This window comes from Tachysurus fulvidraco, chromosome 4 (assembly GCF_022655615.1).
Source record: "Tachysurus fulvidraco isolate hzauxx_2018 chromosome 4, HZAU_PFXX_2.0, whole genome shotgun sequence".
In the NCBI taxonomy this organism is placed as follows: domain Eukaryota; kingdom Metazoa; phylum Chordata; class Actinopteri; order Siluriformes; family Bagridae; genus Tachysurus; species Tachysurus fulvidraco.
Window position 1 is genome coordinate 32694371 of NC_062521.1, and position 22500 is coordinate 32716870.

A 22500-nucleotide genomic window follows, 5' to 3' on the forward strand; every position below is an offset into this window, starting at 1 on the left:
CTTTTACTGGGAATTTAGAATGAATTAAGAGCTGAAGAAAGCTTGAGGACAACATCTTCTGCCTGATCCAAAGCAAACATGCCACACTAATGAGGGACGTTCGGCTCATCTGGACGGCATGTCCTCTCCGTGCTCTGAGTGGGAGGAAATAAAGGAGGGATGACAGAAAGAGGGAAGGTAATGATTTGTGACGATCATGACGACATTTTCGGTTAAAGACTCCTCAATAATCCCATCAAAGACGCCAGCTCCGGGTCACGTAGTACCGTTCCATTTGTCCTTGTCCAACTACAAAAAGGGCAGCTCTGGTCTCGTTTAGACCTAACAAGGCTAACAAGAGCCAGAGCGAGGCCCGTCACTGCTCATCACACGCTGTTTTGTGACCTCGTCGGGTCGAAAGCCTCTGAGAAAGCAGACAGCATGCGACGAAATAAACACAACTTCACACTGATTGCTTCCTGATGCGGACATGCAGGATGAAAGGACGGACTCTTCTTCTCGGGTCCTCGAGTCATGTGTGATGTGACGGACCGGTCCGATTTCCACACTGACACAAGGTTTGGGTTTGTGCTTTAGTTAACATCCCAATCAGGAACACAATGTGTGCAGCCAATCGGATTACAGCCTGGTTTACTGCACACTATACAAACACATTCACTCCTAAATCACTCACAGGAGCCTTTACGTGAGAAGAGCTGCGATCACGACTGTCCTGGATGGGAATACATCGATATCCTACATTTACTTACTGAATTTATGTACGTTTCTATACGAGCAGACTCGCTATTCTGATGTTGATTTGACTGTTTGTGAGTTTATTAATGACTTTATTAATGAATCCATGAATAAAGACGAAGCCTTCGATCGACTAGCCGTCAATCAGCACTTTTATTAAAGGTGTAGCTGCAGTGGCTGAGCTGTGTTATTGGGGGATTTGTGTATATCATGTTTATGAGGCGGGGGCACGCTGGCTGAGTGGTTAGCACGTTCGCCTCACACCTCCAGGGTCGGGGGTTCGATTCCCGCCTCCACCTTGTGTGTGTGGAGTTTGCATGTTCTCCCCGTGCCTCGGGGGTTTCCTCCGGGTACTCCGGTTTCCTCCCCCGGTCCAAAGACATGCATGGTAGGTTGTTTGGCATCTCTGGAAAATTGTCCGTAGTGTGTGAGTGTGAGTGAATGAGTGTGTGTGCCCTGTGATGAGTTGGCACTCTGTCCAGGGTGTATCCTGCCTCGATGCCCGATGACGCCTGAGATAGGCACAGGCTCCCCGTGACCCGAGAAGTTCGGATAAGCGGTAGGAAATGAACATTTTTGTTGTTCAGTTTAGACGTGAGTGTATAAATGTTTACCTTCGTAACCGCTGGTCAGATATAATACAGCGATATTTCTCCACTAAAATACAAACATTGATGAGCTAGTAAGCTAGCCAACATTTTTCTTGCTAGATGCTACGTGGGTTATGTGTTTATTCTGCAGTGAGGAGGAGTGTGTGATGAATCTGTGGAAGCTGCTGCCTTGTTTTTCGTCACGGTCGAGCGGGAAACCCTGAAAAAATCTAACTGCCGATTATGATTAAGCCATCAGGACGAGAAAGTCTATACGATTCATACACACACACGCACACACACACACACACACACACGCACATGCAGAGGGAAGCCTGTGTGTGTTTTACATGAAGCTCCGTGTTATCCTTACGACTCGAGGCTGTGCTGCAAAGCGAAAGCAGACATGCCATGTGTTTTCAGTTTGACAGTTTGGGAGCTGCGGTCTCAGTGAATTACATCTCAAACCTCACGCCCAGTCCAACAAAACATGTCCTCGTCCTCAAATGATGTTACGGTTCTGATTACTACTCGTCTTGTGTTTACAACTGAAATACACAACTACGAGCTCCGACTACGAGCTGCTGTGCTGCAGATTTACACACTGACAAACTCGCTGCTTACTGAATAAGTACAAATATTGAAATGAGGATGGCTCTGAGTGGGCGTGTCTTCGAGTGTCTGTCTATATGTGTGTGTGTGTGTGTGTGTGTGTGTGTGTGTGTGTGTGTGTGTGTGTGTGTGTGTGTGTGTGAGTAAGGTTTGTTATCAGGACCTGAGAAAAAAGATGGAGAGAATTGATCTGGTGTCAGAGTTGTGTACTCCAGAGACTGACTCTCTCTCTCTCTCTCTCTCTCTCTCTCTCTCTCTCTCTCTCTCTCTCTCTCTCTCTCTCTCTTTCTCAGCTCTTGTCTCTAAGCCACCATACAGCATTTGCTTTTTTTTCTTTTTTTTTTGGAATACTGTCAGTCCTGACACACAAGAGTTTTTTTTTCCTTTCAGCTTGTCGTCTTTTGTTAGTGAGAAACCGGACCCAAGTATAAACTCCTCTGTCCTGAACATGTGGGAAAGTTCCAGCTTCATCTCTGACTCTAACACACGTTACACACTTAAACATCTCCGACGTATCGACGGTAACATGAAACATATTTAATCAGTCAGTGGAGCGTGTGTTGTACGCTAATCTGACCTCCGATCAGAATGGGTCCAGAACTCAGCAGCAGATGAGACTGTAGAAGAAGATTTAAAGCGTAATTATAACACTTTAATAACAATAACACAACTGAACGACACAACTAAAGTCAAGTCTTTAAGTAACAGAGCTGATTTCTCTGTCTCTCTGTCTCTCTCTCTCTCTCTCTCTCTCTCTCTCTCTCCGGTTATTAGAACGTGCCACTGGAACGTGACCGGAGGCAAAGTAGATAAAGCAGAAGCAGAAGTGTTGGAGGAGACGATCGTTTTCAGGCTGCTCCAATTCACTGTGCTCAGTGGCCCAAAACCCTCAGCACCTTTCCAGGGGAGATAGAGAAGTGAGGATGAATCAAGTTTAATAACACAGGCATCTAATTGTTCTCTCCGTTCTCGCCCTCCTCCCTCGCTCTCATCCTCTGCCCTGAACTCTAATTACTCTGAGATCTCTCTGCGCTGTCACCCGATATTAAGTTGTTGGAGCGTTGGCGAGGGCTAATCGATAGACGCTAGCCGGTGTGGGGAAGGTGGGGGTTTGGGGGAGGAAGCCAGACACACGGGGAAAGACTCGAGACGGAGCCGAAGCCCGGTTCTTGAAAAGTCTGCAGCTTGTACAGAAACAAAAATACCAAAGCCTTCTTCCCATCTCAGGCTTCAGGGCCTCGTCCTAAACCCCAGGAGACCTGAGTGCGCTAGGGCATGTGAGAGAGAAAGGTGAAGCCGGTCACCCTAATTACAGCATCCTGCTCTCCTACACATCAGGCAGCAGTAAAGACAGGCCAATTAGGGTGCGAGGCAGATAAGGGGGGTTTATTTGTATACTAATTAAACCCCTGATGAAACCGGGCTGAGCGGCGAAGCCCGCGGCGAGGTAATTGTGTGCCTGAGAAAAGGTCGCCTTAGGTGCGCTTATCGGAGAAACGCAGCCTTGAGATAGTCGCCCTTAATCTCCTCCGGGTCTCTCCTAATTTGATCGGGCTTTATGAAATTCCTGCTCCTGACAGTGAGGATCATCCTGCAGTGCTTATGGTCTGTTCGCCTGTTCGAGCGCGTGGAGGATGTCCAAAAGGAACAGGAAATAGGTGCATGATTCGCCACAATATCAAGACTAACGTGAAGTTCATGTTCAACAGGTAACAAGGCGTAGTTTGGTTTGACTTGAAACAATAACAGTTACTTACGTACGGTTTAAAGGTCACTTATTAAAAACAGATTGAATGGCGCGCTAATCTCAGTCATAGCTGCATGTCAACCTGTATGTTCCTCTATAAAGCCTCCATGTATGACAGAAAAACATGATACCGTAGTTATACATATTTTTTCCATCAAACAAGCTAGTTTTGGGTTCAGAATTGGTCTTAATCGTAGTAAAGGAGGTCCAGTGTTAGTAAATCATGATGCTGTTATGTAACATTAGAACTCGGTAACTTGGTACATCATTGTTAAAGGTGGGGTCTCCGATTTTTGAGAAATGCTTCAGAAAGCTGATAATAAACAAAAATCAAAACAAACGTGTAGCCAATGAGCAGAAAGGGGCGGGGCTTGTCGATATGGGCGGAGAGAGCGTTCAGTGTGCGTGTGTGACATTAGCAGAAAGCGGTTTTAACATCGACATGGAGGATAAAAACAAAGAAAGAAAGAGAAGAAAGACTTACGATAAGGACAAGAAGTAGGACGTGTTAATATAGGATCAGCTTTCCAGCGCTGGAGAGAACTGAAGGAGCAGGAAGTTGGCCACATATTCACAGGTTGGAGTTTCCCGAGTCAATAACTCCTGAGCTAAACGCTGTTACTACACAAATAACACCTCTTTTCTATCGTAGTAATGTAGAGAGGCAGCTACAACCGCGTTTTGTGTAGTAACAGCGTTTGGCTCAGGAGTTATCGACTCGGGAAACTCCGACCTGTGAATATGTGGCCGACTTTACTTAAGACGCCGAGGCGCTTTTTTCCTTCTCGATAGGTGAGTAACGTTGGTTTTGCTTTGTTACACAGAACTAATATATGCCTTTGTCCTTTACATCATTATGCTTGTGTGGCATTTTTGCTTGTTTGTTTATCTACAATCGTATTGTTCTTCCCTTCAGCTATGATAAAGACACGTTTCTTTCTGTTAGTCGCCTGGGTTACGTATGTACGTGTGGGCGGAGCTATCGATACAGGGGTGGGACCCGTTTGGGTTAGGGGCGTGTTTGTTTTGGTGATTTTATATGTCAACATTGGTTTTAAAACAACAGAGACCGCACCTTTAACTGGTTCTTATTAACTGGATGATTTTGATCTCTGAGTTTAGGACAAATGCAGCGTTAAAACGTCACTTTCATTCAGCAACGATGTTCAGGCTTCCACTCGACTCTCAGGAGGAAAAAAAATCACAGCCCGTGTATCGTGTGATATCGCACCATTACCCAATTCACTCTGTCTTGAAAAGAGTTCTTTAAAAGATCAACACGGCACTCCAGCGCTGCTCATCCGTGATTAGAGATTAGTTACACACAGACCCCCTGCAAGGCGTCGTCACAGTGCTGAGGAATCAAAGCCGCTGCCCTACTGAGAGCCGCTAAAGCTTCACTTTATCTCAGAGCAGACGAGCTTCAAAAGGACGAGTAATCTGGTCAATTTGACAGCTCGCAGCAGGGGTCCTTGTCTCTCGGTCCCCTTGCTTCAAATCCACCGAAAATGTTAATGATGTAATCACTAGTGGGGAAAAAGACGTGCTGCTGCTTTCTAAAATCTGAGTGTGTAAAACAAATACAGAAGTGGGAGAGTGTCTTTGGGGGAGTTCACGATGTCTGACACGTAGTCAGGGGTTTCTGTGGAGATCCAAGGTGGCAATGTGATGCTGTAAAAGACAAGACACTCGTTCTGCTCTAACACACTAAATAACATCCAAACGCTCGGCCTGTAAAGAGTTCGGCAACGACGCCTCAAAATGTTCATCCAGGAAGATAAACTCTTATTGTTTTGTCACGTGACAGCCATTCCTGGTTCTCTGGTAGAGGTGGGTTCTCTGGTGGAGAAACTCTCTGGTGGTGCAAGGCTCTCTAGTGGAGGAAGGCTCTTTGGTGGAGGAAGGCTCTACTGTATAGTGGAGGAAGGTTCTCTAGTGGAGGAAGGTTATTTGGTGGAGGAAGGCTCTTTGGTGGAGGAAGGTTCTATAGTGGAGGAAGGTTCTATAGGGGAGGAAGGCTCTATAGTGGAGGAAGGCTCTATAGTGGAGGAAGGCTCTATAGTGGAGGAAGGTTCTATAGTGGAGGAAGGTTCTATAGTGGAGGAAGGTTCTCTTTTGGAAGAAGGCTCTTAGTTTAAGATTAATATTCTTCTGGAACTGGATCTTTTCTAACCGAGCTTTCTGGAGATGTCAGTCCCCTTGTGGAGCTGGAGAGTGGAGCTGGACTGCAGATCTTACTCCTTAGGAACGTGCAGTATTCCTGCACCGATCATGTCTTTATTTCATAAGCATCTTTGTGTATTGATGTTCTTTGACCTTTCTATAACTGTGAGTTTGATGTCTTGTATTTTATTATTCATTTTTATAAAGTGTAACACTGCTGACCAGCAAATTATGGGTTAATTCTGACTACGTCTGTATATCTAATCAATCTGCACATGGCTAATCCTGTTAAATACTTAAACATCAGAGTTTAATTAAATACAGACTATAACACAGAATCTGAAATGAAACCCGCTGACTGTCGAGAGACGAGCCGGGAGACGAGCCGGGAGACGAGCAGGGAGACGAGCCTGGAGACGAGACGCGTTAGTGTGAAGCCCGATTATTCATCCCATTTTACACTATTATAAATATTATGTTTGACGTGTTTTTGATGTTACACAACACGGATGATCAGGAGACGGTGTAAACCAGGCTTTCTCTCTCCGGTCAGTGTGGATTTTTCAACCCCCGAGAGCCGGTGGGCTTCTGTAGCGTAATCCTGCCACAGACCCTGCCGTAGTGGAGTACGTTTATTTTGTTAGTTCTCTACAAATGTTTATTTTATTTACATTTAATGTTCAAAATGTCTATATTCAGTTTGTTGTGCAAAAAAGCATCCAAACACACGCTGAAGATTAACGTCTAGCTGGAACAGTTTAATATTATCCATGCTGTTTAAAAAAAAAAAACTCTCTCTCTCTCTCTCTCTCTCTCTCTCTCTCGCTCTCTCTTTCTCTTTCTAATATTGCAGAGTGATGCAAGTTATTGCAAGTGAGATGGTCAGCAGGAGAGTTTTATGATCTTACAGAAATAAAAATCATCCAAACATCGACCAGCTATTCCATCGTGTGTGCTACAAAAACATGTCAGCGATGTAATTCTACACAATAAGTGTCATGGAAACACACTGCAGCTCATACTGCAGATGCGTCGGCTGCAAAGCAATCAAAGTCCGACGAAATGTTGGTGGTCATTTCACACGTCCGACATCGAGCATGTCAAAAAAGACAAAAGGAGGAGGAGAGGAATGAGATGAGTTTGTCTTGGATTGTCAAATCTTGCTTCCGCAGTGTGTGTGTGTGTGTGTGTGTGTGTGTGTGTGAGAGATACATCTCCTGCTGCTTGTGGGCCTCCTGTCAGTTTATGTAATTGATCTGATCATCACTAAAGTTGCTAAATGCTTAATCATGATGTAGCGTTAATAAGGCGTTAATTAAAAACTGCAGCGCAAAATCTAAGATTAGACATGGACACATTTAAAATTAAACTTGTCAGCATGTTGGTTTATAGTTGCAGTGGAGCAGGGTCTCTGATGAAGCTGATCTTCTGGTCGAGCTGGGCCTCATGGTGGAGCTGATCTGGTACAACTGGGCCTCATGGTGGAGCTGATCTGGTAGAACTGGGCCTCATGGTGGAGCTGATCTGGTGGAACTGGGACTCATGGTGGAGATGATCTGGTACAACTGGGCCTCCTGGTGGAGCTGATCTGGTAGAACTGGGCCTCCTGGTGGAGCTGATCTGGTGGAACTGGGACTCATGGTGGAGCTGATCTGGTGGAACTGGGACTCATGGTGGAGCTGATCTGGTGGAACTGGGCATCATGGTGGAGCTGATCTGCTGGAGCTGGGCATCATGGTAGAGCTGATATAGTAGAGCTGGGCCTCATGGTGGAGCTGATTTAGTAGAGCTGGGCATCATGGTAGAGCTGATATAGTAGAGCTGGGCCTCATGGTGGAGCTGATATAGTAGAGCTGGGCATCATGGTGGAGCTGATCTGGTGGAACTGGGCATCATGGTAGAGCTGATATAGTAGAGCTGGGCCTCATGGTGGAGCTGATATAGTAGAGTTGGGCATCATGGTGGAGCTGATCTGGTGGAACTGGGCATCATGGTGGAGCTGATCTGGTGGAACTGGGCATTATGGTGGAGCTGATCTGGTGGAACTGGGCATTATGGTGGAGCTGATCTGGTGGAACTGGGCATTATGGTGGAGCTGGGCCCCATGATAGGTCTGATGGTAGTTGTGCTTTCTTTAGAAGCTGTTCTTTTTGGGCTATCAGATGAAACATGGTTTCATAATTAACTGACCCTCTTGGTGTAGCAGGGTAGCATCTGGTACAACTGGGACTCATGGTGGAGATGATCTGGTACAACTGGGACTCATGGTGGAGATGATCTGGTGGAACTGGGACTCATGGTGGAGCTGATCTGGTAGAACTGGGCCTCATGGTGGAGCTGATCTGGTAGAACTGGGCCTCCTGGTGGAGCTGATCTGGTAGAACTGGGCCTCATGGTGGAGCTGATCTGGTGGAACTGGGACTCATGGTGGAGCTGATCTGGTGGAACTGGGACTCATGGTGGAGCTGATCTGGTGGAACTGGGCATCATGGTGGAGCTGATCTGCTGGAGCTGGGCATCATGGTAGAGCTGATATAGTAGAGCTGGGCCTCATGGTGGAGCTGATATAGTAGAGCTGGGCATCATGGTGGAGCTGATCTGGTGGAACTGGGCATTATGGTGGAGCTGATCTGGTGGAACTGGGCATTATGGTGGAGCTGATCTGGTGGAACTGGGCATTATGGTGGAGCTGATCTGGTGGAACTGGGCATTATGGTGGAGCTGGGCCCCATGATAGGTCTGATGGTAGTTGTGCTTTCTTTAGAAGCTGTTCTTTTTGGGCTATCAGATGAAGCATGGTTTCATAATTAACTGACCCTCTTGGTGTAGCAGGGACTCCTGGTGGAGCTGAGCTTTCTGGTGGAGTTGGTCTCTTCAGAAAAAGCTGGTAAAGCATCTAGAGGAGCTGAGCTGGCATTTTGTGGTCGTTATGGAAAAATATCCTAGAGAAGCTGAGTATTCTCCTGAGAGAGATGAAGCTCCAGGTGGAGCTGAGGACCCTGTGATACTCTTATATCAAGAGGCTCCTTCTGGTACAATTGGGAATCCTACATGAAGAGCATCACCTCATGCAGGAGGACCACTAACTGGAGTTAAGGCTTAAAATGAGACGTCCTAATGGAGGAGGATCTTCTGGTGTGGGGGCAGTGAAAGAGGGTGAGAGCCACTGGTGATTAATGTGACCACATTGGGTGTGTTTAATACTAATATGGCATGGTTTTGTTTCACACCCAATGACAGGAGGATAAAGAGGAAGCAGGCAACATTTATGACCTTTAAAGTGACTCTTTCACTTATTATTAGTTAGAGACCTCAGGGGAAGAGGGGGGGCAGAGAGAGAGAGAGAGAGAGAGAGAGAGAGAGAGAGAGAGAGAGAGAGTAGAAGCTGCCCACACAAACACTGTCAAGCTCATAGAAAGTGCCCGAGCAGCACAATAAAACCTAATTAGCACAGAGACCACCAAGAGTCCCCATGTCACACACACACACACACACACACACACGCACACACGCACATACAAACACACATGCACACATACAAACACACACACACACACACACACCTCCCATGTGGTGTTATCTTCTGTAATATGTACATGTAGCGGATTTCACCCAGCACCACAAATGACACACCGACTCCAGGCTCTTTGGTGAACCACGTCTGCAGTTTATTAAACAAAAGACACGGGATCACACACACATCCTCTCACCAACAGTCTGTCTGACTCTCTTCAGTCACATGTAGAACTGAGAGTCCTGAATAAAGTCCACCTGATAGTCTCTTACATTTCTTACACAAATATACATAAAAATTATAGAAAATAAAATTAACTCAACATGTACACTTTTCCTTTACATTACACATGAAACACACTTATCAGACAATATTTAGCCAATTTCACTCAATTATGTGATCGTATAGTGGTTTGTGGTTTACATACCTGCAGTTTATTAAACAAAAGACACGGGATCACACACACACACACACACACACACACACACACACACACACACACACATCCTCTCACCAACAGTCTGTCTGAAGGATGTGAGACAAACAGATTAATCCCTGTCCTCCATTAACACAGTAACTGCATACTTAAATTCTGGGTCTCAGTTGGCTAAATATACAAAATACACGACTTAAATAAAATTTACAAACACCCAATTAAAGTAAAATAAACAACATAACATATCTACAGACACAATCCACCAAAACTTTGTATTTAAAACGAATATTAAAAGGAAAAACCTCGCACTCAATTTCCACGCGGGCGGCAACATTAAACAAACAAATTAAGGCCGTTCATTTCTAAAACTTGAAATGCGTCTAACTTCTCATAGAAAATCAAAAATATAAACTCAATCCATCTTTCTAACACTTCTAACTTTAATATCAACTAATATTTTTAACTATTTTTACATTTATATTACTCGTTGTACAGAGACGCAACAAAACCAACCTGACTCTCTTCAGTCACATGTAGAACTGAGTCAGACGTAACAGCGCCTCTAAGTGACGTCACACCAATGTAAACTAACTTTTTACAAAGTACATTGTTTTCTTTCCTTGTGCTATATAAAAAAATGAAAATTATATGGATTGATAAGAAAAACATAAAATTACAAAAATAATTAAATACATTCAAATGAAATCTCTTTCAAAATAAAAGACACTAAAGTTTGCTGGAACACAAAACTCAGAACATTACATACAGAAGAAGTGTTTGTGACATCAGTTACTTACTGTTATAGCAGATAGAAAGTAATCTCTCACCAGCTTCTCTCTTCTCACACGTCAAGTGGGAGAGTTACAGAGAAATAATGTGTGTGTGACATCAGCATGTGTGTGTGTGACATCAGCATGTGTGTGTGTGACATCAGCATGTGTGTGTGTGTGACATCAGCATTTGTGTGTGACATCAGCATGTGTGTGTGTGACATCAGCATGTGTGTGTGTGACATCAGCATGTGTGTGTGTGACATCAGAATGTGTGTGTGTGTGTGTGTGACATCAGCATCTGTGTGTGTGACATCAGCATGTGTGTGTGTGACATCAGCATGTGTGTGTGACATCAGCATATGTGTGTGACATCAGCGTGTGTGACATCAGCATATGTGTGTGACATCAGCGTGTGTGTGACATCAGCGTGTGTGTGACATCAGCATGTGTGTGTGTGACAGCAGCATATGTGTGTGTGACATCAGCATGTGTGTGTGTGACATCAGCATGTGTGTGTGTGTGTGTGACATCATCATGTGTGTGTGACATCAGCATGTGTGTGTGACCAGCATGTGTGTGTGTGACATCAGCATGCGTGTGTGTGTGTGTGTGTGTGTGTGTGTGTGTGTGTGTGTGTGTGTGTGTGTGTGACATCAGCATGTGTGTGTGACATCAGCATGTGTGTGTGTGTGTGTGTGTGTGTGAGACATCAGCATGTGTGTGTGTGACATCAGCATGTGTGTGTGTGACATCAGCATGTGTGTGTGTGTGACATCAGCATGTGTGTGTGTGTGTGTGTGTGACATCAGCATGTGTGTGTGTGACATCAGCATGTGTGTGTGACATCAGCATGCTTGTGTGACATCAGGACGTGTATGTGTGACATCAGCATGTGTGTGTGACATCAGGACGTGTATGTGTGACATCAGGACGTGTATGTGTGTGTGACATCAGCATGTGTGTGTGTGTGTGTGTGTGTGTGTGTGTGTGTGTGTGTGTGTGTGTGTGTGTGTGTGTGTGTGACATCAGAATGTGTGTGTGTGTGTGTGTGACATCAGCATGTGTGTGGTGTGTGTGTGTGTGTGTGTGTGTGTGTGTGTGTGTGTGTGTGTGTGTGTGTGTGTGTGTGTGTGTGTGACATCAGTTTCCTGAGACGTCCATTTGTTTCACCAAGCGTGATGTTGCTGAACTCTTCCTTTAAGCTGGTGTAATGTTTAATATAAACTGTGGGGGTTGAGAAGCGTTTAGTGTGTGTGTGTGTGTGTGTGTGTGTGTGTGTGTGTGTGTGTGTGTGTGTGTGTGTGTGTGTGTGTGTGTTACATTCTCACACTCCATTCTCATGCCCCAGTGTCGTGCTTCTTAATGCCCAGAAACAAGCTGCTGTAATTTAGGATGCATTTCAGAGCAATTAAATTTTTACGGGCCACAATTACTTATTTTCCCGCCGGGTCCTGCCACAATCCTCCACTTCCCTTCCGCGAGGAGACGTTTTTACGGCCGTGATGCGTGCGTCCCGCCTCAAGGCCCATCGTTATTAATTGTGGCCAAAGTTGATAAATAAAATCGCCCGCGCTCTTAACGCTAATTAGCACTTGAGACGAAATTTACGATTTCATAAGCGGCGTATTTCTCGGCGGCATTCGGACGCTGATGTGTTTGTCGGCGGCGTGATCTGTCTGTGGGGACGAGCTGCAGCAGAGCTAGTAAATAGTGCAAGTGCTTAGAGGCTACTGGGGGATCTACTGTGTGGTTTCCAGGTGATTTACAGATGCACTTGCTTACACACACACACACACACACACACACACACACACACACACACACACTTGTACACTCTTACACTCTGGACAAAGGATAAAGCTTAAAGAATTAGCATAAAATGAGCTTAGCTTCAGTCCTCACTCTGATCTCACTAATTTAAGCTATTAGTTATATATTTAAACAGAATTTATATGTTTAAGTAAAAAAACACTGACAGAAATAAACAATTTAAAAACTTTAAAAAAATATTTTAATAAGGGGTTTGTTTTCTGCCATATTCTTAGTAATGTTTCATGTGTATGTGGCATCATGGTGTGTGTGTAGCATCGTAGTGTGTATGTGGCATCATGGTGTGTGTGGCATCATGGTGTATGTGTGTAGCATCATGGTGTGTGTGTGGCATCATGGTGTGTGTAGCATCATGGGTTGTGTGTGTAGCATCATGGTGTGTGTGTGTGTGTGTAGCATCATGGTGTGTGTGTGTAGCATCATGGTGTGTGTGTAGCATCATGGTGTGTGTGTGTAGCATCATGGGGTGTGTGTGTAGCATCATGGGGTATGTGGCATCATGGTGTGTGTATGTGGCATCATGGTGTGTATGTTGCATCATGATGTGTGTGTGTGGCATCATGGTGTGTATGTTGCATCATGGTGTGTGTAGCATCATGGTGTGTGTAGCATCATGGTGTGTGTGTGTGTGTGTGTGTGTGGCATAATGTGGTGTGTGTGTGTGTGTGTGTGTGTGTGTGTGTGTGTGTGTGTGTGTGTGTGGCATCATGGTGTGTGTGGTATCATGGTGTGTGTGTGTGTGGCATCGTGTGTGTGTGTGTGTGTGTGTGTGTGTGTGTGTGTGTGTGTGTGTGTGTGTGTGTGTGTGTGTGTGTGTGTGTGTGTGTGGCATCATGGTGTGTGTGGCATCATGGTGTGTGTAGCATCATGGTGTGTGTGTTGCATCATGGTGTGTGTAGCATCATGGTGTGCGTGTGTGTGTGTGGCATCATGGTGTGTGTGTGTGGCATCATGGTGTGTGTGTGTGTAGCATCATGGTGTGTGTGTGTGTGGCATCATGGTGTGTGATTGTATGTGTGGCATCATGGTGTGTGTGTGTAGCATCATGGTGTGTGTGTGTGTAGCATCATGGTGTGTGTGTGTGTGTGGCATCATGGTGTGTGATTGTATGTGTGGCATCATGGTGTGTGTGTGTAGCATCATGGTGTGTGTGTGTGTAGCATCATGGTGTGTGTGTGTAGCATCATGGTGTGTGTGTGTGTGTGTGTGTGTGGCATCATGGTGTGTGTGTGTGCGTGTGTAGCATCATGGAGAGAAAATACACTTAAACAACTATTTTGATGTGAATCATCAACAGTTTAGTTCGTCGTTGGTTAATATATTAATTTCCCATGTTTTATTGAGCTGTGCATAAGTATTCACCCCCTCCCTTTCCCCACATGTGGAAGTATTAAACCTGGAAACCGAAAGAATTTTTATGTCATAAATTTACACAGAATAAAAAAACTAATCCTGAAATGAAGGAAATGATGATGAATTATTTAGAAACCTCTCACTCTCATTCATTCATCTTCTACCTCTTATCAGAACTTCTCGGGTCACGGGGAGCCTGTGCCTATCTCAGGCGTCATCGGGCATCGAGGCAGGATACACCCTGGACGGAGTGCCAACCCATCGCAGGGCACACACACACTCTCATTCACTCACACACACACACTACGGACAATTTTCCAGAGATGCCAATCAACCTACCATGCATGTCTTTGGACCGGGGGAGGAAACCGGAGTACCCGGAGGAAACCCCCGAGGCACGGGGAGAACATGCAAACTCCACACACACAAGGCGGAGGTGGGAATCAAACCCCCGACCCTGGAGGTGTGAGGCGAACGTGCTAACCGCTACATTCTATTAATTTTCCTCTTTAAGAAAGTGACGTGACATACGGCTAAGTTCGGTGACCCACTCAGAATTCATTCTCTGCATTTGACCCATCCAAAGTGCACACACACACACACACACAGCAGTGAACACACACACACACACCGTGAACACACACCCGGAGCAGTGGGCAGCCATTTATGCTGCGGCGCCCGGGGAGCAGTTGGGGGGTTCGGTGCCTTGCTCAAGGGCACCTCAGTCGTGGCCGGCCCGAGACTCAAACCCACAACCTTAGGATTACTAACGTTAGCATGCTAATGAACACATATTCATTACACTGCGTACACATCAGGAGTTTCATATTAATATAATATTAAACTTCCTACCTTCAGTTTACAGCTTGAAACATTCCCGAATTTCTAAAATGTGTTTAGATTTGTATCTTTTTACTTAAATTTGTATTGAAAATGTTTTTTTTTTTTTTTAGTCGAGTCAAAATAGCGTCAGATAGACAGAGAGAAAAATATGTGCAGTGTTTATTTTCTGCAAACTATATTTAACTTATTTTAAGAGAGAAAAAAGAGTTGGCACATTTTCTCTCCTTTGTCCTTTAGCTTTCATGCTGAACAGAGCTACACACACACACACACACACACACACACACACACACACACACACACACACACACACACACACAGGAAAATGATTGGCCACTGCAGCTACCAGCTCTGTCCATCACACTATTGATCCGAGTCTCCACATCAAGCGAGCCGCAGGGCGCAGCAGAGCATTGTGGGATTGTGTTAAAGAAGAGCTGAGACTGGAGCCGGGGGCCACGCTGAAAACACTTCAGTACTGACACCTAAACACACACTGCTTTAACACACACTGCTTTAACACACACTGCTTTAACACACACTGCTTTAACACACACTGCTTTAACACACTGCTTTAACACACACTTCAACACACACTGCTTCAACACACACTGCTTCAACACACACTGCTTCAACACACACTGCTTCAACACACACTGCTTTAACACACACTGCTTTAATACACACTGCTTTAACACACACTGCTTCAACACACACTGCTTCAACACACACTGCTTCAACACACACTGCTTCAACACACACTGCTTTAACACACACTGCTTTAATACACACTGCTTTAACACACACTGCTTTAACACACACTGCTTTAATACACACTGCTTCAACACACACTGCTTTAATACACACTGCTTTAACACACTGCTTTAACACACTGCTTCAACACACACTGCTTCAACACACACTGCTTCAACACACACTGCTTCAACACACACTGCTTTAAGACACACTGCTTTAACACACACTGCTTTAATACACACTGCTTCAACACACACTTCTTCAACACACACTGCTTTAACACACACTGCTTTAATACACACTGCTTTAACACACACTGCTTTAATACACACTGCTTCAACACACACTGCTTTAACACACTGCTTTAACACACACTTCAACACACACTGCTTTAACACACACTGCTTCAACACACACTGCTTCAACACACACTGCTTTAATACACACTGCTTTAACACACACTGCTTTAATACACACTGCTTTAATACACACTGCTTTAACACACACTTCTTTAATACACACTGCTTTAACACACACTTCTTCAACACACACTGCTTTAACACACACTGCTTTAATACACACTGCTTTAATACACACTGCTTTAACACACACTGCTTTAACACACACTGCTTTAACACACACTGCATTAATACACACTGCTTTAACACACACTGCTTCAACACACACTGTGTGTGTGTGTGTGTGTGTGTGTGTGTGTGTGTGTGTGTGTGTGTGTGTGTGTGTGTGTGTGTGTGTGTGTGCCCGTGTGTGTGAATGTGTGTGTGTGTGTATGTGCCCGTGTGTGTGAATGTGTGTGTGTGTATGTGCCCGTGTGTGTGAGTGTGTGTGTGTGAGTGTGTGTGTGTGTGTGTGTGTGTGTGTGTATGTGCCCGTGTGTGTGTGTGTGTGTGTGTGTGTGTATGTGCCCGTGTGTGTGTGTGTGTGTGTGTGTATGTGCCCGTGTGTGAGTGTGTGTGTGTATGTGCCCGTGTGTGTGTGTGTGTGTGTGTGTGTATGTGCCCGTGTGTGTGTGTGTGTGTGTATGTGCCCATGTGTGTGCAGTGGCCAATCATTTTCCTCTGTGTGTGTGTGTGTGTGTGTGTGTGTGTGTGTGTGTGTGTGTGTGTGTGTGTGTGTGTGTGTGTGCCCGTGTGTGTGAGTGTATGTGTGTGTGTGTATGTGCCCGTGTGTGTGTGTGTGTGTGTGTGTTTAAAATTTGTTTGTTTTTTATAAAATCAGGATGTAAATCAGACCGCACATCAGACCGCACATCAGACCGCACATCAGACCGCACATCAGACCGCACATCAGACCGCACATCAGACCGCACATCAGACCGCACATCAGACCGCACATCAGACCGCACATCAGACCGCAACTTTCCAGGTCTTTTCAGATTAGATTTTTATTTTAGTTACATTTTTTTATTTCTTTATTTTTTACTGGATTCTGAATTGTATTTCTTTTAATCTCTTTGGATTTAAATATTTTTTTTCTTTCATTTTAGATTTATTTTTATCTTCTTTATTTATTTGATATTCTTTCTTTTTTCTCACTTTGTTTTATATTTTCTTTTGAAGATTTTGAGATTCTCTCTCTTTCCTTTTATTCCTCCTGTTTCCTAACCGCTGTCCCTTTCTCTTCTTCCTTTGTTCTTTTCTCTTCTATCTTTTCTCTTTCTTCTCTCGTCCTCTTTACTCCTGATTATTCTCCTCTTCCTCTCTTTCTTTTCATTCATGTTTCTTTTCTCTCTTTATAAAAGACGTCTAACTCGAGAATTCTTACAGCTGCTGGAATCCTTAAAGAACCTTTTAGGAAGTGAGAACCTTTACTGAAGGAAGGGATGTCCACGTCATTCATGTAGCATGTGAACACACACACACACACACACACACACACACACACACACACGGTTCTCTGTGCTGCTGCTTTATTGCATCTCTATACCTAATAAAGCGGCAGCTCCGTGTGGATCCGCCACCATTAAAACATAAAAAGAAATAAAAGACTTGACTGATTTGTTCCATCACTGCTTTATTTGTACAGGGAATAAATGTGTGGAGGCCCGAAGCCTCGTTTCTAACTAATTACACACGTACACAAGCTGTGTGAGAGACTACAGCTCTAATCATGTCAATACTAATCAATCGGAGCCTGATAATCACTTTCAGTGTTAATGGTAGTGTTAATGTTAGTGTCAGTGTTAGTGTTAGTGTCAGTGTTAATGTTAGTGTCAGTGTTAATAATGTTAATGTTAATGTTAGTGTCAGTGTTAATGTTAGTGTCAGTGTTAATGTTAGTGTTAATGTTAATGTTAGTGTCAGTGTTAATAATGTTAATGTCAGTGTTAATGTTAGTGTCAGTGTTAATGGTAGTGTTAATGTTAGTGTTAATGTTAGTGTCAGTGTTAATGTTAGTGTTAATGTTAGTGTCAGTGTTAATGTTAGTGTTAATGTTAGTGTCAGTGTTAATGTTAGTGTCAGTGTTGATGTTAGTGTCAGTGTTAATAATGTTAGTGTTAGTGTCAGTGTTAATGTTAGTGTCAGTGTTAATGTTAGTGTCAGTGTTAATGGTAGTGTCAGTGTTAATGGTAGTGTTAATGTTAGTGTTAATGTTAGTGTCAGTGTTAATGTTAGTGTTAATGTTAGTGTCAGTGTTAATGTTAGTGTTAATGTTAGTGTCAGTGTTAATGTTAGTGTCAGTGTTAATGTTAGTGTTAATGTTAGTGTCAGTGTTAATGTTAGTGTCAGTGTTGATGTTAGTGTCAGTGTTAATAATGTTAGTGTTAGTGTCAGTGTTAATGTTAGTGTCAGTGTTAATGTTAGTGTCAGTGTTAATGTTAGTGTCAGTGTTAATAATTTTAATGTCAATGTTAATGTTAGTGTTAATGTTAGTGTTAATGTTAGTGTCAGTGTTAGTGTTAGTGTCAGTGTTAATAATGTTAATGTCAGTGTTAATGTTAGTGTTAATGTTAGTGTTAATGTTAGTGTCAGTGTTAATGTTAGTGTCAGTTTTAATGTTAGTGTTAATGGTAGTGTCAGTGTTAATGTTAGTGTCAGTGTTAATAATGTTAGTGTTAGTGTCAGTGTTAATGTTAGTGTTAGTGTTAATGTTAGTCAGTGTTAGTGTCAGTGTTAATGTTAGTGTTAGTGTTAATGTTAGTCAGTGTTAGTGTCAGTGTTAATGTTAGTGTTAATGTTAGTGTCAGTGTTAATGTTAGTGTCAGTGTTAATGTTAGTGTTAATGTTAGTGTCAGTGTTGATGTTAGTGTCAGTGTTAATAATGTTAGTGTTAGTGTTAATGTTAGTGTTAATGTTAGTGTCAGTGTTAATGTTACTGTTAATGTTAGTGTCAGTGTTAATGTTAGTGTTAATGTTAGTGTCAGTGTTAATGTTAGTGTTAATGTTAGTGTCAGTGTTGATGTTAGTGTCAGTGTTAATAATGTTAGTGTTAGTGTTAACGTTAGTGTTAATGTTAGTGTCAGTGTTAATGTTACTGTTAATGTTAGTGTCAGTGTTAATGTTAGTGTCAGTTTTAATGTTAGTGTTAATGGTAGTGTCAGTGTTAATGTTAGTGTCAGTGTTAATAATGTTAGTGTTAGTGTCAGTGTTAATGTTAGTGTTAGTGTTAATGTTAGTCAGTGTTAGTGTCAGTGTTAATGTTAGTGTTAGTGTTAATGTTAGTCAGTGTTAGTGTCAGTGTTAATGTTAGTGTTAATGTTAGTGTCAGTGTTAATGTTAGTGTCAGTGTTAATGTTAGTGTTAATGTTAGTGTCAGTGTTAATGTTAGTGTCAGTGTTAATGTTAGTGTTAGTGTTAATGTTAGTCAGTGTTAGTGTCAGTGTTAATGTTAGTGTTAATGTTAGTGTCAGTGTTAATGTTAGTGTCAGTGTTAATGTTAGTGTTAATGTTAGTGTCAGTGTTGATGTTAGTGTCAGTGTTAATAATGTTAGTGTTAGTGTTAATGTTAGTGTTAATGTTAATGTCAGTGTTAATGTTACTGTTAATGTAGTGTCAGTGTTAATGTTAGTGTTAATGTTAGTGTCAGTGTTAATGTTAGTGTTAATGTTAGTGTCAGTGTTGATGTTAGTGTCAGTGTTAATAATGTTAGTGTCAGTGTTAATGTTAGTGTTAATGTTAGTGTCAGTGTTGATGTTAGTGTCAGTGTTAATAATGTTAGTGTTAGTGTCAGTGTTAATGTTAGTGTCAGTGTTAATGTTAGTGTCAGTGTTAATAATGTTAGTGTTAGTGTCAGTGTTAATGTTAGTGTCAGTGTTAATAATGTTAATGTTAGTGTTAATGTTAGTGTTAATGTTAGTGTCAGTGTTAATGTTACTGTTAATGTTAGTGTCAGTGTTAATGTTAGTGTTAATGTTAGTGTCAGTGTTAATGTTAGTGTTAATGTTAGTGTCAGTGTTGATGTTAGTGTCAGTGTTAATAATGTTAGTGTCAGTGTTAATGTTAGTGTTAATGTTAGTGTCAGTGTTGATGTTAGTGTCAGTGTTAATAATGTTAGTGTTAGTGTCAGTGTTAATGTTAGTGTCAGTGTTAATGTTAGTGTCAGTGTTAATAATGTTAGTGTTAGTGTCAGTGTTAATGTTAGTGTCAGTGTTAATAATGTTAATGTTAGTGTTAATGTTAGTGTTAGTGTTATTGTTGATAATGTCAGTGTTAGTGTCAGTGTTAATGTTAGTGTTAGTGTTAATAATGTTAATGTTAGTGTTAATGTTAGTGTTAGTGTTAATAATGTTAGTGCCAGTGTTAATGTTAGTGTTAATGTTAATAATGTTAGTGTCAGTGTTAATGTTAGTGTTAGTGTTACTGTTAGTGTTAATGTTAATAATGTTAGTGTCGGTGTTAATGTTAGTGTTAATAATGTTAGTGTCAGTGTTAATGTTAGTGTCAGTGTTAATGTTACTGTCAGTGTCAATGTTAGTGTCAATGTTAGTGTTAATGTTAGTGTCAGTGTTAATGTTAGTGTCAGTGTTAATGTTAGTGTTAATGTTAGTGTCAGTGTTAATAATGTTAGTGTTAATAGTGTTAATGTTAATAGTGTTAATAGTGTTAATGTCAATGTTAATAATGTTAATTTTAAAAGTGTTAATATCAATACTGTTAATGGTGTTAATATCAATAATGTTAATGGTGTTAATGTTAATAATGTTAATGTTAATAGTGTTAATGTCAATAATGTTAATGTTATTGTTAATGTTAATGTTAATAATGTTAATAATGTTAATAGTGTTAATATCAATAATGTTAATGGTGTTAATATCAATAATGTTAATGTTAATAATGTTAATGGTGTTAATGTTAATAATGTAATGTTAATCGTGTAAATAGTGTTAATAGTTAACACTATTAACACTATTATTACATGTTAATAATGTTAATGTCAATGTTGATAATGTTAATGTTAATAGTGGTAATAGTGTTAATAGTGTTAATGTTAATAGTGTTAATGTTAATAATGTTAATAGTGTTAATGTTAATAATGTTAATGTTAATAGTGTAAATAGTGTTAATAGTTAACACTATTTACACTATTATTACATGTTAATAATGTTAATGTCAATGTTAATAATGTTAATGGTGTTAATAGTGTTAATGGTCTTAATAGTGTTAATAGTGTTACTGTAAATAATGTTGATGTTAATAGTGTTAATAACCCTGTGTTAATGTTAATAGTGTTAATAACCCTGTGTTAATGTTAATAATGTTCACGTTAATTTTAATAGTGTTAATGTTAATAATGTTCACATTAATTTTAATATTGTTAATGTTAATAATGTTCATGTTAATGTTAAAAGTGTTAATGTTAATAGTGTTAATGTTATTAGTGTTAATAGTGTTAATGTTAATAGTGTTAATGTTAATAGTGTTAATAGTGTTAATGTTAATAATGTTAGATATCACTGTAGTTTAGATACAGAGTTAAATTGAAACTAAATGCTGTGTGAAAATATTGGCACCCAGCATTTATCCTCATTAACATTTATCCTCATTAACATTTATCCTCATTAACATGTTTGTTAGTTAATTCTATGCTCAGTGTTTATTAGAGAATTTACAGAAATGTAATATTCATGGAGTCGAGAGGAAAAACCAGAAAACATCTCGGTACAGGAACTAAAACACAAGACCTACAGGAACGAACAGGAACTAATCCAGCAGCAGACGGCTGAGAAAATATTCATTTAAATTATTTTATTAAAATGTAATAAATATGAATAAAAACAAAATAAAACAAATACAAATATTTTAACATGAAGCATTTTTTCTCAGTTTATTAAACAAATAAACAAATGAAATAAACGAATGAAACGACGATCTACTTATGGATCTATTTGATCATGTTGTGTCTGTTAGAGAGCACAGATCTGATGGGGATCCGTCTGATGCCAGCCGTCTGATTGGATATCAGAGAAAACGGATCAGAGATCAGATCGTATCAAAACGAGTGGATCTGAAAAGGAAAGATTTGTTTTTTTTAAACTTGAAGTGTTTCTATAAAAATAAAGAGAATTGATTTTATTCTATTTTTACTTCATACTTCATTTTATTTATGATATTCACGAGCTTATCGATTTTTGTACTTTAAAGACTTGAACCGCTGCCATAAAGAAAAAAAAACAAACAAATAAATAAAGATTTTAAAGCTTAAAGAACGTGATGAGGAGCGAATGTCACTTTCAGCTGCTCTCACTCCATCTGGTATTAATACAAGTCTTATTTATTATTTTAATTTGCTTTGATTTATCTTCATCCTCTAAATTTAAAAATGAATTTAGTCCAATGTGATTCCTGCATGTGTGTGTGTGTGTGTGTGTGTGTGTGTGTGTGTGTGTGTGTGTGTGTGTGTGTGTGTGTGTGTGTGTGTGTGTTTATATATATAAAAGGATGGAAAAGTAGAGCGAGGGTTCATGGTTCACTCATCCAGGGACGCAGTGTTTCTGCTCCGGGGCCCCAGTTTTCATTTCTCTCTCCTTCCCGGATTAATTCCCAGCTGATTCGTGTGGATCCGTTTCTCATATCGGAGTTCAATCTGGCAACCCGACTTGTTTATCAGCTGCAGATGATAACAGTGTGAAAGAGGAAAACTTCATTGTATTTACTTCTCCAAATATATTTCTCTCTCTTTCTTTCTTT